We start from the raw sequence: 14492 nt of genomic DNA, 5'->3' as shown, positions 1-14492 counted from the left end.
CCTTGGTAAAGTGTGAAAGGTGTACTTATCCTTCCATCCGTTCCTGCCAAAATATGACACACACTAGTGCCTTTCTCTTTTTAATCTGAATCATCAAATTGTTTCTCTCCGTATCCTTTTGCTTCAAAGCAAAAAAAAAAAAAAAAGATAAGTCTTCCAAAATTAGAAGAAACACACATATTTTCAGGAGATGAATCCAAACCTAAAATCTCTGGTCACCCTTCACCCAGGACATCACTCTCACCATCAGCATCTCTACATGCAGAAGGGAACAGAGAACAAGTTGCTTTTCAGAAGCAAGACGCTTCTCAAAAAAAGCCAAGCTATTCCACAGTCTTCCTTAGGAAGAAGAGTTCATGTGGCAATACTGTGACATACTGTTGACAAGTTTCCATCAAACAGCACAGGGCTGAAGCTTTCCAGAACTGACATTAGTAGGACCAAGGGAAAAGGAGAGAAGTCAGTTAATAGTCACCTGTTTTCACACAGGTAAGCAAAATTTAACTTCCTGAGACATCTGTTGGATCCAGTATAGCAAAGAACTTTAGAGATTGGAAACATATAATGCAAATTTTAAAATATCCCTTTAAATAAACATTAAACACATAAATTAACTGTTTTGGTAAGAATGGCACTTAGGTGCTATTTGATAATATTTTTGATTATTTCAGTAATTGGTTATAAGTAAAAGTAATTAAAACAGAATGGGAGGTAATTCAATGCCTTTAATTGATCAAACATTTAATCAGAGCTTATAATGTACCAGATTCTGTGCTAGGGATACCAGGATGAAAAAGGACGTTTTTCTTACCTTTGAAGATCTCACATTCCAACAGAAGAGACACAAATTTAAACAATGAAAATAGAATGCAGAAAGTGTTCTAATAAAATATTAGAGACAGGTACAAAAAGATATAGAAGAAAAGAGTGGCTAATTCTGCTAAAGATAGTGGGGAAAACTAAAGAGAAGAGTTAATATGTGAAAGATAAAATTGTCTTTCTAGAGCTTGGAGAGGGTTGGGGGAGGCCAGAAACACAGGTCAAACAATTTAAGGCAGGGGTATTGTAGTTCACTCAGGTTGATATGACAAAAATACAATAGATTGAGTGGTTCAAACAACAAATATTTATCTCTAACAGTTCTGGTGGCTGAGAAGTCCAAGATCAAGGTCCCTGTAGATTTGGTACCTGGTGAGAGCCTGCTCCCTGGTTCATAAAGGGCTGTCTTCTTGCTGTGTCCTCACAGGACAGAAGGGTCCAGGGAACTGAGATTTCTTTATAAGGATATTAATTCCATTCATGATAGCTCTACCCTCATGACTTAATCACTTAACAAAAGCCTCATCTCCAAATACCATCACACTACATGTTAGGATTTCATGTATAAATTTTGTGGGGACACAAACAAGGGATAATAGCAAAAAGCATGTTAGGATTTAACATATGAATTTTGTGGGGACACAAACATTCAAGGGGTAACAGCAAAAAAAAAAGGCAGTAAATATAACATGGTATTTTCAAGATGGAAATATATAGTCAACAAAATTCTAGTAGGCTGTTTCTCAAAAACAAGGCAGTCAGAGCAAAAGATAGATTTTTCTTTCCAGAAAGTATGTCTCATGACAATACCTGGAAGGTGGTCTATTACTGAACATGAGAGAGGGCAGACATGGAAGTGGAAAAGGAAGACCATCACCTTATGAGGAAACTGCTTGAAGAAAGAAAGAAGGAAACTTTCACCCTAGATTTTTCTCTTTTCCTCACTATTATCTTCCCTAGCATTATCTCAATTATCAGCAAGTCTTATAGTCGCACCTTTAAATATATCTCAATTCTCTCACTTCTCTCCATCTTCTCGGCTACCCCACCACTTCAAGCCACCATCATCATTCTCCTGGATTACTATAATCGCTAACCAGTCTCCCTGCCTCTTCTCTTGCTCCCTGACAATCTTATGTCCCCCAAATCCAGAGTTACCATTTTAAACGATGAATCAGATTATATTGTTCCCAGACTTAAAATCCTCCACCAGAATACAATTGCAATTAGAATAAAAATCCAAGTGTCTATTACTGTCTATATTAGGCTCCTATCCACCATCATCACTTATTTATTTTCTTTGCACAGAATCCTCTTTCCCATGACCTTAACATAGCCAGCTCTGTCACTATTCAGTTTTCAGCTCAAATGTCACCCATGAAGGCCTTTTCTGATCACACTATCTAAAGTGGCTCCCTCTTTCCACTCTCTGCCTATTACTTGGCTATATTTTCTACAGAGCACTTATCATTATTTGAAATGATCATGTTTATCTTGAAAAAGTCTAAAATATTACAAGAATTACCAAAAGTGACACAGAGACACAAAGTGAGCAAATGTTGAAAAAATGGCACCAACAGACATGCTTAACACAGGGTTATCACATACCTTCAATCTGTAAAACCACAGTATCTGCAAAGTACAATAAAACAAAGCACGACAAAAAGAGGTATGCCTGTGTGCTTTATGTCTTTCCGAGACAGATGTTAAGTGTCTTGGTATCTAATACCATGAAGACTTTGGCCTCAAGGCAAGTGAAAATAGGCCCCATTTATACAGGATACTAAGTAAAAGTCCTATTTGGAGACTTCTTCCCAGAAATAGCTAATTCCTGTGCAATGAAAACATTTATATGTTCATCAGTCTTAACAACATAAGTTTAGTTCTAAGAGTCAAAGGCAGTAGGAGTCCCATGGAAGCTATTCATGGACGCTCTAGCAAGAACCTTCCAGAAGAACTGGGAAATAAGAGAAATTAAATTTTGTTACAAAAAAGTTATGAATAGTGTGACTGGAAATAGGGGAGTTTCAGAGGTAGAACTGGCACTGTGATTCTGTCCAACACATTCCGTGGGAGAGAGTACCACTTCTAAGAGACATGAAAAGTCACCAGAGAGAAATCCTCCACTGTGCAAGATATCTAAGGCATCACTGTGTGCTGAGTAAAGTCTCTACTTCCCCTTGTTTCCCATGCAAACTTCTGTTTACAATTCAGCTTCCCTGGTACCTTGATGCTAGGAAAAGATAGAGGTAGATCCAGGCATTCCAGCCCCCCGAAAAAGTGGGATTGTCTGCAATCCTTGTTGAGACTACATCACAGCCCAGCTTCTCTCTCTGCCCAATCAGCCTCCTTTACTTCACTTCCATAGGTGTTGATTCCAATATACTTCTTATATGCTAATGTCTAGTTCAAAGTTTGCATCCCTGAGAACCCAATCTCCAAACTCTATCTTAAAGCACAGAAGGATCCAGGTGTTCAAACGATGTTGTTGTCAGCAATCTCTCTCTCAGCTCTGCATTCAATTCAGTTTTAACAAATCTCTCCTCTGTAGTAGAAAGTAGATTTTAGGCCATTTTACCAAAATTCTTTTTTCCAAAATCAGTTCTGTGAAAATAAATTTGTCTAATAACTTTGTTGATGTTAACATCTTTGTTGAAATTTTGCAAACAATTGCTAAAAATAAAGTTAAGTTCATATGTCATCTGAGGAAGTGGTATAAGAAAGCTAAAAATGACCAAAAGTGGAGGAAATATGACATAAAAAAAATCATCCAAAAGAAATGAAGTTATTCTGGTTTCTCACAATAAACAATTGAATATATGAACTTGGAAATAATTTAAGAGATTTGACTTTAAACAATAAAATTATTTAAAGCATTGTTAGGAAAATTAGGATGAACAGAGGCGACTGCTGTTATTATTGTAATGTACTATGTGATTACTGTGTCATATTTGGCATATAGGAAACAAAAAAAATTTTGGAGAATTGGAATAGAAATTGATTAAAAATCCTAAAAATGACATGTTTAAAGCATAAAATTAACAGGAAAGAAAGAAGAAAAACTCACACCAAATATTAAATTTTACTACCACTTCTTGGAAATAAACTAAGATTTAAATGTCACATGGAAGACTGGCAGAAGAATCCTAACAATACAAAAAATGATATTAAAAAGATATGAAGTAAATAGAAACTGAAAAAATTCACATGAAATGCTCTTAGTTATTGATGATGAATATTGTTTTCTAAATATGAAATATTTATTTAGAAGAATAAATCACCCTATGATCCTTAGAATTTATCAACTGTAAATTCTTTATCAACTGCTTATATAAAAATAAGAACTAAAAAAATAGAAACTTATTTTTAAAAAGTATTTACATCTTTTAAAAGCATTCCAATAAGTATAAATTGTAGTAATCCTTGTAAATAGTTAAAAGAAATAAGATTTTGGTAAATCAGTAGATTTGTCATTTAAGCAAATTTTCACTTGGGAAATTTAATTTCAGAAAATTAATTTTCATAGAATTGATTTTCAGTGAGTTGGCCTGCCTCCAGCAAGACAGCCCTGGCAGCCACCGTTTTATATTCTTCCAAGCCAATCAAGCCCAGCTAAAATGCACACTTTGTTCCAAGAGTTCCAACTGAAGTCCTGGCATTACCATTGACCAAGACTGCTTGGGTCATGAGCTCATCTCCGTCTCAGTGACTGTGGCCAGGGATATGGAACATGGTGATCATTCAAGCCTGATATCCTTCTGAAACCCTCTGCAACTAGGAGGGCAATCAGGCCCACCTGAATCACAGGGACTGCAAGTGGAAAGGGAAGACTCACAAAAGGGAAAGCTAGGTCTACTATCAGAAAAGAGGAACAGTTGGTATTTGTTATATCTTTCACTCTGAGACTTCAAATAAACTTTTTTCCTGTTTAGCAGCATTTCTCTAACCATTACTAATGGAACCAAATTTCATCACAGCTTTCAAAAGAGAATCTCTTATCATGCTTTCATTTTTTCAAGCACTTGAATTCAGAAAGGGCACAAAGAAAAATTTTTTTAAAGAAAAATTTGTTTGTATAACATGCTGTAAAGAAGAAATGGTATATTTTTTTCTCTATTGAATGATTTCTTTAACCACTCTGCCTTTTTGCTTCAATTCCAACATTTAAATTAACATTCTGTGCTTCTGACTGACAAGAGGAAAGATGTTCCCAAGTTGAAGAACACACAATTTGATACATGTTTGATATATTTGATAGATGTTAACTATTACATACTTCTATTCAAAACAGACTCTTGCCCTGCATTGGGCTCCCTGCTCAGCAGAGAGTCTGCTTCTCCCTCTCCCTTGTCCTTCCCCCCTGCTTATGCTTACTCTCTCTCTCTCTCTCTCCCCCACTAATAAATAAATAAAATCTTCAAAAAAAAAAGAAAATAGACTCTGGTATTCAAAACTTTTCTTGCTATATACTAAACTTTTTCATATTTTAATTTTTCAACACATGAACAGCCACTTTCTGCTGCTCAGGTGCAGGCACAAAGTGGGTGGACAGAGAGTTGCTTGTGTTTAACCAGGAATACAACCTGATGCGTATTACAGAAGGCAGGGGTGCAGAGGAGAAAGGGAGAGGGGTGTTGAGAGTGTCTGTAAAGGAGTAAAAGAATCAAATATAAATTGGATAAGGAGAAAAGTGAGTCTGTTAAAACAGTAATAGACAATGAATAAGTAGTATATTAAATGAATTAGATCCAAATGTAATCAAATAATGATGAAGAAAAAATCAATAAATGACCTGGAAATATAAGATAGTTGATCTGACAGAAAAAAATAATGGTCTACTAAAGATGTCCATATCTTAATCCCCTGACCTGTAAATATGTTACCTTATATGGCAAAAAGGACTTTGCAGATGTGGTTAAGTTAAAAATCTTGAAATGGGGAGATTTCCCTGGATTATCCAGGTGGGCCAGATATAATTACAAGGGCCACTAGTACAGGAAAGCAGAAAAATCAGACAAATAAGAGATATGATGATAGAAACAGAGAGTGAAAGTCAGAGGGAGATTTGAAGATGCCATGGTTCTGGTTTTGAACAGTAAGGAAGAGGTAACAAACCAAGGAAAGTAGGTGGCCTCTAAAAGCCAGAAGAGGCAAGGAAACATATTCTTCCAGAGAGCCTCCCGAGGGAATGCTGCTCTATTGATTTTTTGCTTTTAGCCTCTAAAATCCATTTCAGACTTCTTACTTACAGAAATACAATATAAAACAATGGTGTTGTTTAAGCCACTAAGATTGTTATAGCAGCAATAGGAAACTAATACAATTGGTTAAAGAGTGGAATGTTCGAATTCAGTATTTTTAAAGGTGGAGTACCTCTTGGTAATGACAAATTTTAGCACATGGACTACAATGTGGTCAGGAAAAGTGAGGTCAAGAAGTTCAGAGGGGTTGAATGTGATCAACTGCAAGATTATTGAAGTGATCAATAATGAAAACAGTGATCCAGATTTTCAAATCTTCAATGAATGAAGGGGAGAGGTTTGTAGATTACCAAGAAGGGATGTACTTCAGAGGACCTTATCTTTTGGAGAGAAAAGGTAAATACAGCGATCTAGAAAGAACAGTGAAACAGAAGGAGGATCTACCTCATCTTCAGTCTCCATTATATGTAGGAGGTGAGATTTTAAAATTGCCACCAATAAAGAGAACCAGATGAGAATCAATGTCCTCAGGAATGACCAGCTTTCAGTTCAAGAAAAAACGGTAAAGGGAATGATGAGAGAAGAGTTGCAAGTATCAAGGATTTCAGATTGTCATGATACACTGTAAAAGCACAGTGAAAGAATTTGAAGTATGGTGTGAAGGCAAATGACATGGTCATATCAGGAGATATTTGAAGCTTATGGACCATGAGACCAGGTGATGATCTGGAAATTTGAACTGAAATTTGGGGGCTTCTGAAGGTGACTTAGATAAACATGAGAGTAAAGTATAATGGGATTTGTCCTGATGCTTTTTTTTAGAAGGATAAGCAGTTTAAATGCAGCATTTTTTTGATGATTATTACCTTGGATACTTGTAGTCATAAGATAAATGAAGAGTGATTGCCTTACCAGAAAAAAGTGAGGTCTCTGGGCTTCCTTCCCTTAAGCTTGTTTTAGTGAGGTAGACTCATCAAACACACAGAACTGGGAGATCTTGCTGAAATCCAGGAGTCCATGGAACCCTCAGGCCTCCTTTGCAAACTCCGGAGAGTGGACCATGGCTATGGGAAAGGCAATGAAGCTGCGGACCTCTTACCAATCTGCTGTGGAACCTGTTGGGATCATGGTGGAGAGAGGGACAAGCCAAGGAAATTAATGTTATCATATGACGGTTTTCCTAGATCTGCAGTCCTATTATTTCTATGAACTCAAGTATCTTCAGTAAATATTCTATCTCAAAACAGAATCCCATATTTGGAGAAGGAATAATTTATAAGAAGAACTGAATAGGTTAAAACAATTGGAACAGAAAATGAAAAAGAGAAAACGCTACAATTGAGAAAGAGCACAGATTGAAATGGCTTTCACAAACACAGAAATGAGAATGACTTTTTACAACCTATGAGTGTTTGGGCAATCTTAAAAACTCAAACCTCTGGTAGAAAGAAATCCCTATTCACCAGAGAAAAAATATATTCATCAAATTTGTTCTAAAAGTAAATTCTGTTTCTTTATAACCAATAGCGCCACCCCAGGAGGACAGCTTAAAAGTTTAGTTTGTACATTAAATTTACACATTTTAGTTAATACTGAAAGCCAGTGAAATTTTATGTGAAGCTACATGATAGGATGGATATCAGTGAATACAGGATGAGGGTCCTTAGCTTCCTTGAAATACTCAAAATGGTTTCATCTTAAAAACAACAACAAAACAAAACAAAACAAAACAAACCACAACACACTGCTCTAGGACTTTATAATGTAAAACAAATTAATTCTAATATTGTTAACAGCATAAACAGATAAACCAGAAAACAATGTGTTAAATGTTAGACTTTCATTCTCAAAATAGTGAATGGAGAGGGATGGGAGTTTGGTGGGTGCCAGAAGGGAGGGGAGGGCAGGATGAATCAGGAGAATACAGAGGATTTTTAAGGCAGTAAAACTATTCCGAATGATACTCTGCGGTGGGTACATATCATTATACATTCATCAAAACCCATAGAATGTATACTACAAAGAGAGAATCCTAAAATAACACTATGAATTTTAGTTAATAATAATATATCAATTACAGCTCATCAACTGTAACAAGTATAGCACAAAAATGCAAGACATTAATAATAGGGGAAACCACTGGGTTCAGGGAGGTGTGTGGAAACTGTACTTTCCACTCAATTTTTCTATAAATCTAAAACTGCTTTGGAAAATAAACCCATTAAAAAAAAAAGATGATGCTGATCACTTTGAATAAAATGGATTGGAGTAGAGCTAGAGTGGAAGTAGAGGTCCAGTTAGGAGCCTTCTGCAATCAAGTCAAGAGATGGTAATAAATTGGACTAGTGTAGATAAGAATAAAAAGGGGAGAATCAAAATATTTTAGGGCAATGAGAATTAGTGGAATTTTGAATATGGGTTAAGAGGGAGGGGGATGTACTGATAAATGACATAGATTTCTGGCTGTGTAATAGAAAACAAGCAAAATTCCAAAGTACAGATTTTGAGAGATGGATACTTTCTGAAGCCACCAGGATGGGTCCATGGCAGCAAGGGATTTGTGAAAAGATAGCTAGAAAGTTCAACAGAACATTCATAAAAGAAGCTAATGGAATAATACTTTACATCTTAGAATTGTTTTGATATTCCCATCCTATCCTAGTCAACTCGGGCTGTTATAACAAAATACTGTAAGCTAGGTGGCTTAAATATTACATATTTATTTGTCAAGATTCTGGAGGCTGACAAATCCGAGGGCAAGGTTTTAGCAGATATGCTTCCTGGTGAGAGCCCGCTTTCTGACTTGCAGCAGACTGCCTTCTCACTGGGTTTTCACAGGGCAGAGTGCGAGGGTGGGGGGGAAGCACTCCAGTCTCTCCTCCCCTTATAGGATGTTAATCCCATCATGAGGGCCCCACCCTCATTACTCCATCTAAACCTAATTACTTCTTAAAGTCCTTAACTACAAACACTGCCTACTAGAAGGTGGGGGAGGAACAGAATACTATCCCCCAAATTGAGGAGGCACTCTGAGATTGAAAAACAAAGCAGGCGACTGACTCCATACAGTTCACACAGTTTTATTCAGGGTACCTTACTGCCAGGATGGACTGGGCAGGTGATGACCCAGACCCTGAACAGCTATTCTCTGCAAAGTCTGGACCTTAGTCTATAAATTTTATAGAGCAAGGGGACAAGTGGTGGGGCAAGGGTGGTGGGCACTATAGAAAGATCAAAGAGTTTGCATGCATTTCAAAGGGTTGGCACACCTATTTGACAGCTAAACTTTAGATTTTGTGGGCCACCTGTGAGTTAGGAAGAGAAAAAACTATGTTATCTCTAACAGATTTATGGAATCCTGAAGCAAGCCTCTCCCCATCCCAGCCTTGATGGCTATTTCTAAAGTATGTACATTAATCTCCAAGAGGCCCAGAACATGTAATCCCAACACTGTCAGCACTCCTACACCATCATGTTCAGGGCGGGGGCTTCAACATAGGAATTTTGAGGAGACACAAACATTCAGTCTATAACACACCTCTAGCCCTAAGCCAGAACCGCATTATTGTATAACATAAGTTTAACTCCATACAACTTAAGTACAAGATTATATATGCAAAACAATACTTGAGATTTTAAAAGCAACCAGTTATTTAAAATAATTTTAAATATTTAACATTTTGAAATAAAACTTCCTCTCTCAAAGGAAGCTCAGTGTTCACAGATGCTGTTTACTGTATTTTTAAGTCCACCCTGCCTCTATCTCTCTCCACCCCCCTCAAAAAGCTGATTTCCTAATAAGCAAGGACTCATGTATCCTATTCTCCAATTTCCATCAATGAAAACTAGCAGCAAAAATGCCCCAGAACTCTAAATTTACAATGATCACATTAGGGGAGAATAAAGCAATCAAGATCCAGATAATTTTGGACTTTATAGTCAGTAGTCAACACCTTAAATCTCATCTGGAATCAGAGCAGATCACAGAGCAGTGATGTAATAGCCAATGAAAACATTATCACAGCTTGATTATGTAGTAATATGATGCATTTCTCATGTTGCTTTCATTAAAAGAGCATCATACCCACAAAACTTTTGAATAGACCATCTCTGGAGAGAGTAGTTCAAAATTATCATCTTATTAAAATATAACTCCTGCTTTAGTTGCTTTTACTTGTTTTCTTTAAAGTTTCAAACTATGGTATATGTAGCCAGAAGAACACAGATTATCCCTGAGACCTAACAGAACAGGGCCTTATGTTAAACAGAGGCCCAAGAGTCTAATTACTATGCTGCTTCTTCAAAATGTACTCCCTGCACCCACCACCCGTCCATTCTATCCCCAGGGCATCAACTTCTGAGTTAGAGTCGAGACGTACACTCCAGCTTTTATGCCTGGCCCAACCTCATTCACGTTAAGTCAGTTTTGGTTTTTGTTTTTTCTTTTTAAAAAAATCGCCTCCTTTCTGTCACAGAGCCTCAGAGAGTTCTGCACCTGAATATCATAACTTGTCATGACCTAAGCTTGTGTTCACTGATGGGAACTTAGGAGAAAATGAGCTGGGAGAAATGGATGAGACCAGCGGAAAGTCAGAAAAAAAGCCATGGATTAAAAAAAAAAAAAGGATGGAAGAAGAGGAGGATATTCAGGAGTTTTCCTCAACCTCTCATTTCCCCAAAATTACATCCACGGCCTGAGAGCTGTTCTTGATCTCCATTCATTTAACACTCACAGGTCACAAGGATTTCAGGCAGAACACAGGGGAAAGTTAGAGCTGTGAGAGGTCATTAGTCTTCACATGGGAAGAGAAGGAAGGCATAGTCGTCCCCTCATCCTCAGTGACCTGTTGTAAATGGTGATTTTTATGTCAAACTGAAATTTTCTTCATTCTTTCTTACGTAAATGTATAAGGGCTATTCTACACTAAGATGGGTCACTAAGGTAGCTTATAGATTTTCCTTCCCTTGAGATCTTTAAAGAAGATAAATATCAAACTGTCTTTGAAGGATGACATGGAATCCTTACGACAGGTTGAAGAATGAATTAAAAAACCTTGGCTGTCCCTAGTGCCTATGAGTCAGGAAAAGCAAAATGAAACAAAACATTAGCTATCTTCACTATATGAAACAATTCCTTTAAACACTATTTCCAATGCAGCAATTTTTCTTTTTTAAATGTAACTCTCTGCCACCCTGACGTTAAATGTCAAAGTAGCACCAACTCTGTCCATTTGAGCTACAAAATTAATTGACTACTATGAAAAATACCAATGTAGCATAATGAGCCACAGAAGACCCATATCAACACTAAATTAGAAGACATAACTGCCTTTTAGAACTCAGTTATGCCCAAGTCTGCAGTGTCTAGTAATTAATGCAGGGTGACTGGAATGTTTATTAAAAGTACTAGGATATCTGACATCTTCTGAGCCGACGTAGAATCTAAGACAAAGATCAGTTCATCTCTTTAGAACTCCAGGTACTAAGAGCTGATGAGTCTTAAAATAGCAACAGGTTGACCAATGTCTGGCATATAGTAACTAAATGTGGAATAAATGGACTATATTTGTTTCTTCTGTCCTTTGCTCCTTTTTTTAAATTTTTTATTATGTTAATCACCATATATTACATCATTTGTTTTGGTGTAGTGTTCCATGATTCATTGTTTGTTCATAACACCCAGTGCTCCATGCAGAATGTGCCCTCTTTAATACCCATCACCAGGCTAACCCATCCCCCTACCCTCCTCCCCTCTAGAAACCTCAGTTTGTTTTTCAGAGTCCATCATCTCTCCTGGTTCGTCTCCCCCTCTGACTTACTCCCCTTCATTCTTCCTCTCCTGCTATCTTCTTCTTTTTCTTTTTTCTTAAATATGTTGCGTTATTTGTTTCAGAAGTACAGATCTGTGATTCAACAGTCTTACACAATTCACAGCGCTCACCGTAGCACATACCCTCCCCAATGTCTATCAAAAGGAATGGGATCTTGCCATTTGGAGGGTGTCCTTTGCTCCTTTTAAGATGACTAGTTACTGCCCTTCACAATATGCTCAGACCTCTCTCTCCTTCTGGTATGAAATTTGGATTAACATATCTTTGCTTTCTTTTTCATTCAGAGTAAAATTGCTGGGACAGCAACATGTACAAGAAGGAAACTGGACCACTATCTTACACCATGTACAAAAATAAACTCAAAACGGATTAAAGACTTGAATATAAGACCTGAAACCATAAAACTCTTAGAAGAAAACATAGGTAGTACGTTCTTTGACATTGGTCTTAGCAATATATTTTTAGACTAGTCCCCTCAGGCAAAGGCAACAAATGCTAAAATAAACAATTAGGATGGCATCTAACTAAAAAGCTTTTTCATAGCAAAGGAAACCATCAACAAAACATAAATGCAGCATATTGAATGAGAAAAGATATTTGCAAATCATACATCTGATTAAGGAGTTAATATCCAAAATATATAAAAACGTACATAAGTTAATATCATAAAACAACTTGATTAAAGAATGGACAAAGGACTTCTGTAGACATTTTTCCAAAAAAGACATACAGATGGCCAACATACAAATGCTCAACATCACTAATCAGGGAAATGAAAATCAAAGCCACAATAAGACATCACCTCAGACCTGTCAGATTGGCTATTATCCAAAAGACAAAAATAACAAGTGTTGGTGAAGATGTGGAGAAAAACTCGCCCTTGTACACGGTTGGTGGGAATATAAATTGGTATAGCTACTATGGAAAATAGTATGGAAGTTCATTAAAAAATTAAAAATAGAACTACTATACAATCCAAAATTTCCACTTCTGAGTATTTACCTGATGAAAACAAAAACACCAATTCAAAGAGACATATGCACCCCTATGTTCACTGCAGCATAGCCAAGATATGGAAGCAACTTAAGTGTCCATCAACAAATAAATGGATAAGGAAGATGTGGTATGTACACACAATGTAGTATTACCCAGCCATAAATAAATAATCATAATAAAATCTTGCCATATGTGACAGGGATGGACCTTAGCTTAATGCTAAGTGGAATAAATCAGATATGATTCCACTATAGGTGGAATCTAAAAAACAAAACAGAAACAGACTCATAGATACAGGAAACTGTGGGTTCCCAGAGTGGTAAAGGGCTAGGGGATGAGTGAAGGAGTTTAAGAGATACAAACTCCCAGTTATAAAATAAATAAGTCATGGGGATGTAATGGAGAGCACAGAGAATATAGTCAATAATAATTGTAATAATTTTGAATGGTGACAGTAACAGGACTTATGGTGATCATTTCATAATATATAAAAACCTCAAATCACTATGATGTACACCTGAAACTAGTAGGATATTGTATGTCAATTATACTTCAATTTAAGAAAGTATATTGTGGGGCGCCTGGGTGGCTCTGTCAGTTAAGCTTCTGACTCTTGATTTTGGCTCAGTCATGGTCTCAGGGTGGCTCCAAACGCAGCAGGGCGTCTGCTTGAGATTCCCTCCCTCTTCTCCCTCTACCCGTCACCTCACTTACTCACGTTCTTTCTCTCTCTAAAATAAAACAAATCCTTTTTAAAAACTGTAATTGCTTATATCTAGGTTCTTATTGGCTTATTTTACGCAGCTGAGGTTTACGTTACCTTTGTTAAATCTTGAGATCAGTATGAATCTCAGCAGATCTTTCAATCATTGCTGAGATACATTTTTGAAAGTTCAGCAAGAATATTAATTTTCTTTTCTAAATTGACCACCTTCTCCATCTCAACTAGAAACTGAACAACTGGAGTGTAAGTTAGATTAGGCCCAGACTTCGCTGATAATTTCTAACATTCATACACCTGTCTATTAGTATTCAACAATTGTTATTTTATCACTCCAAGAATTTTTTATAATAATTTACCTGTAATAAAAATTTGCTGAGGTATAAGCAGAGATATTTCTACTGCTAAATTTCTAGGGTTATGATCTGGATATCTACTTGGATAACCAAGTTCCAAGAATCTGATTCTTACATACACAGCAATGTGAAGAACCATTTTACCAGATCTTCCCTTAATTCAGCTCTTGTGATGAATAGTCACCTAAAAGATATGGCGATGGTGATTTTGGGGGGCTTCCTGTGGTTCTAAGATCCTAATAGAAAAAAACTGAGGAGTGCTGTGAACTTTAGGGCTTCTCTTTGTAGATGACCTACTACAACCAAGAAATGTTTCCACTGACTTAACATCTGCTATAAAATTTCACTTCAAAAGTTGACTTTATTTTGGAAAAGCTAACATGAAATCACCAAAGAGATTATTTCTAAAGTAGTTCCTTTAGATATAGCCTTATTACTGAATGCCCAACAATCATTTATTTTATTTCTTCTCATTTATAACTAATAGGAGATATAATTCTCAATCTTTTCTAAGGTTATCACGAAACAAAAGATGTTATATTAAAAAAATTTTTGATCTCATCTAATT

General features: G+C 36.5%; 1 protein-coding gene across 1 annotated transcript in view; it reads right to left on the bottom strand.

Annotated features, from left to right (window-relative positions):
- Positions 1–14492, bottom strand: part of LOC113928402 (coiled-coil domain-containing protein 24-like) — a 61471-nt gene that overhangs the window by 24582 nt on the left and 22397 nt on the right. The window contains exon 2 of the mRNA XM_035727456.1: positions 6933–7135. The gene's annotated coding sequence lies outside the window, so the exon portion shown is untranslated. The remainder of the gene's footprint in view (positions 1–6932; positions 7136–14492) is intronic.

The sequence above is a fragment of the Zalophus californianus genome, chromosome 5 (assembly GCF_009762305.2).
Source record: "Zalophus californianus isolate mZalCal1 chromosome 5, mZalCal1.pri.v2, whole genome shotgun sequence".
Classification (NCBI taxonomy): Eukaryota; Metazoa; Chordata; class Mammalia; order Carnivora; family Otariidae; genus Zalophus; species Zalophus californianus.
The sequence above is the reverse complement of the archived record's forward strand: the minus strand, read 5'-3'. Positions and strand labels throughout refer to the sequence as shown.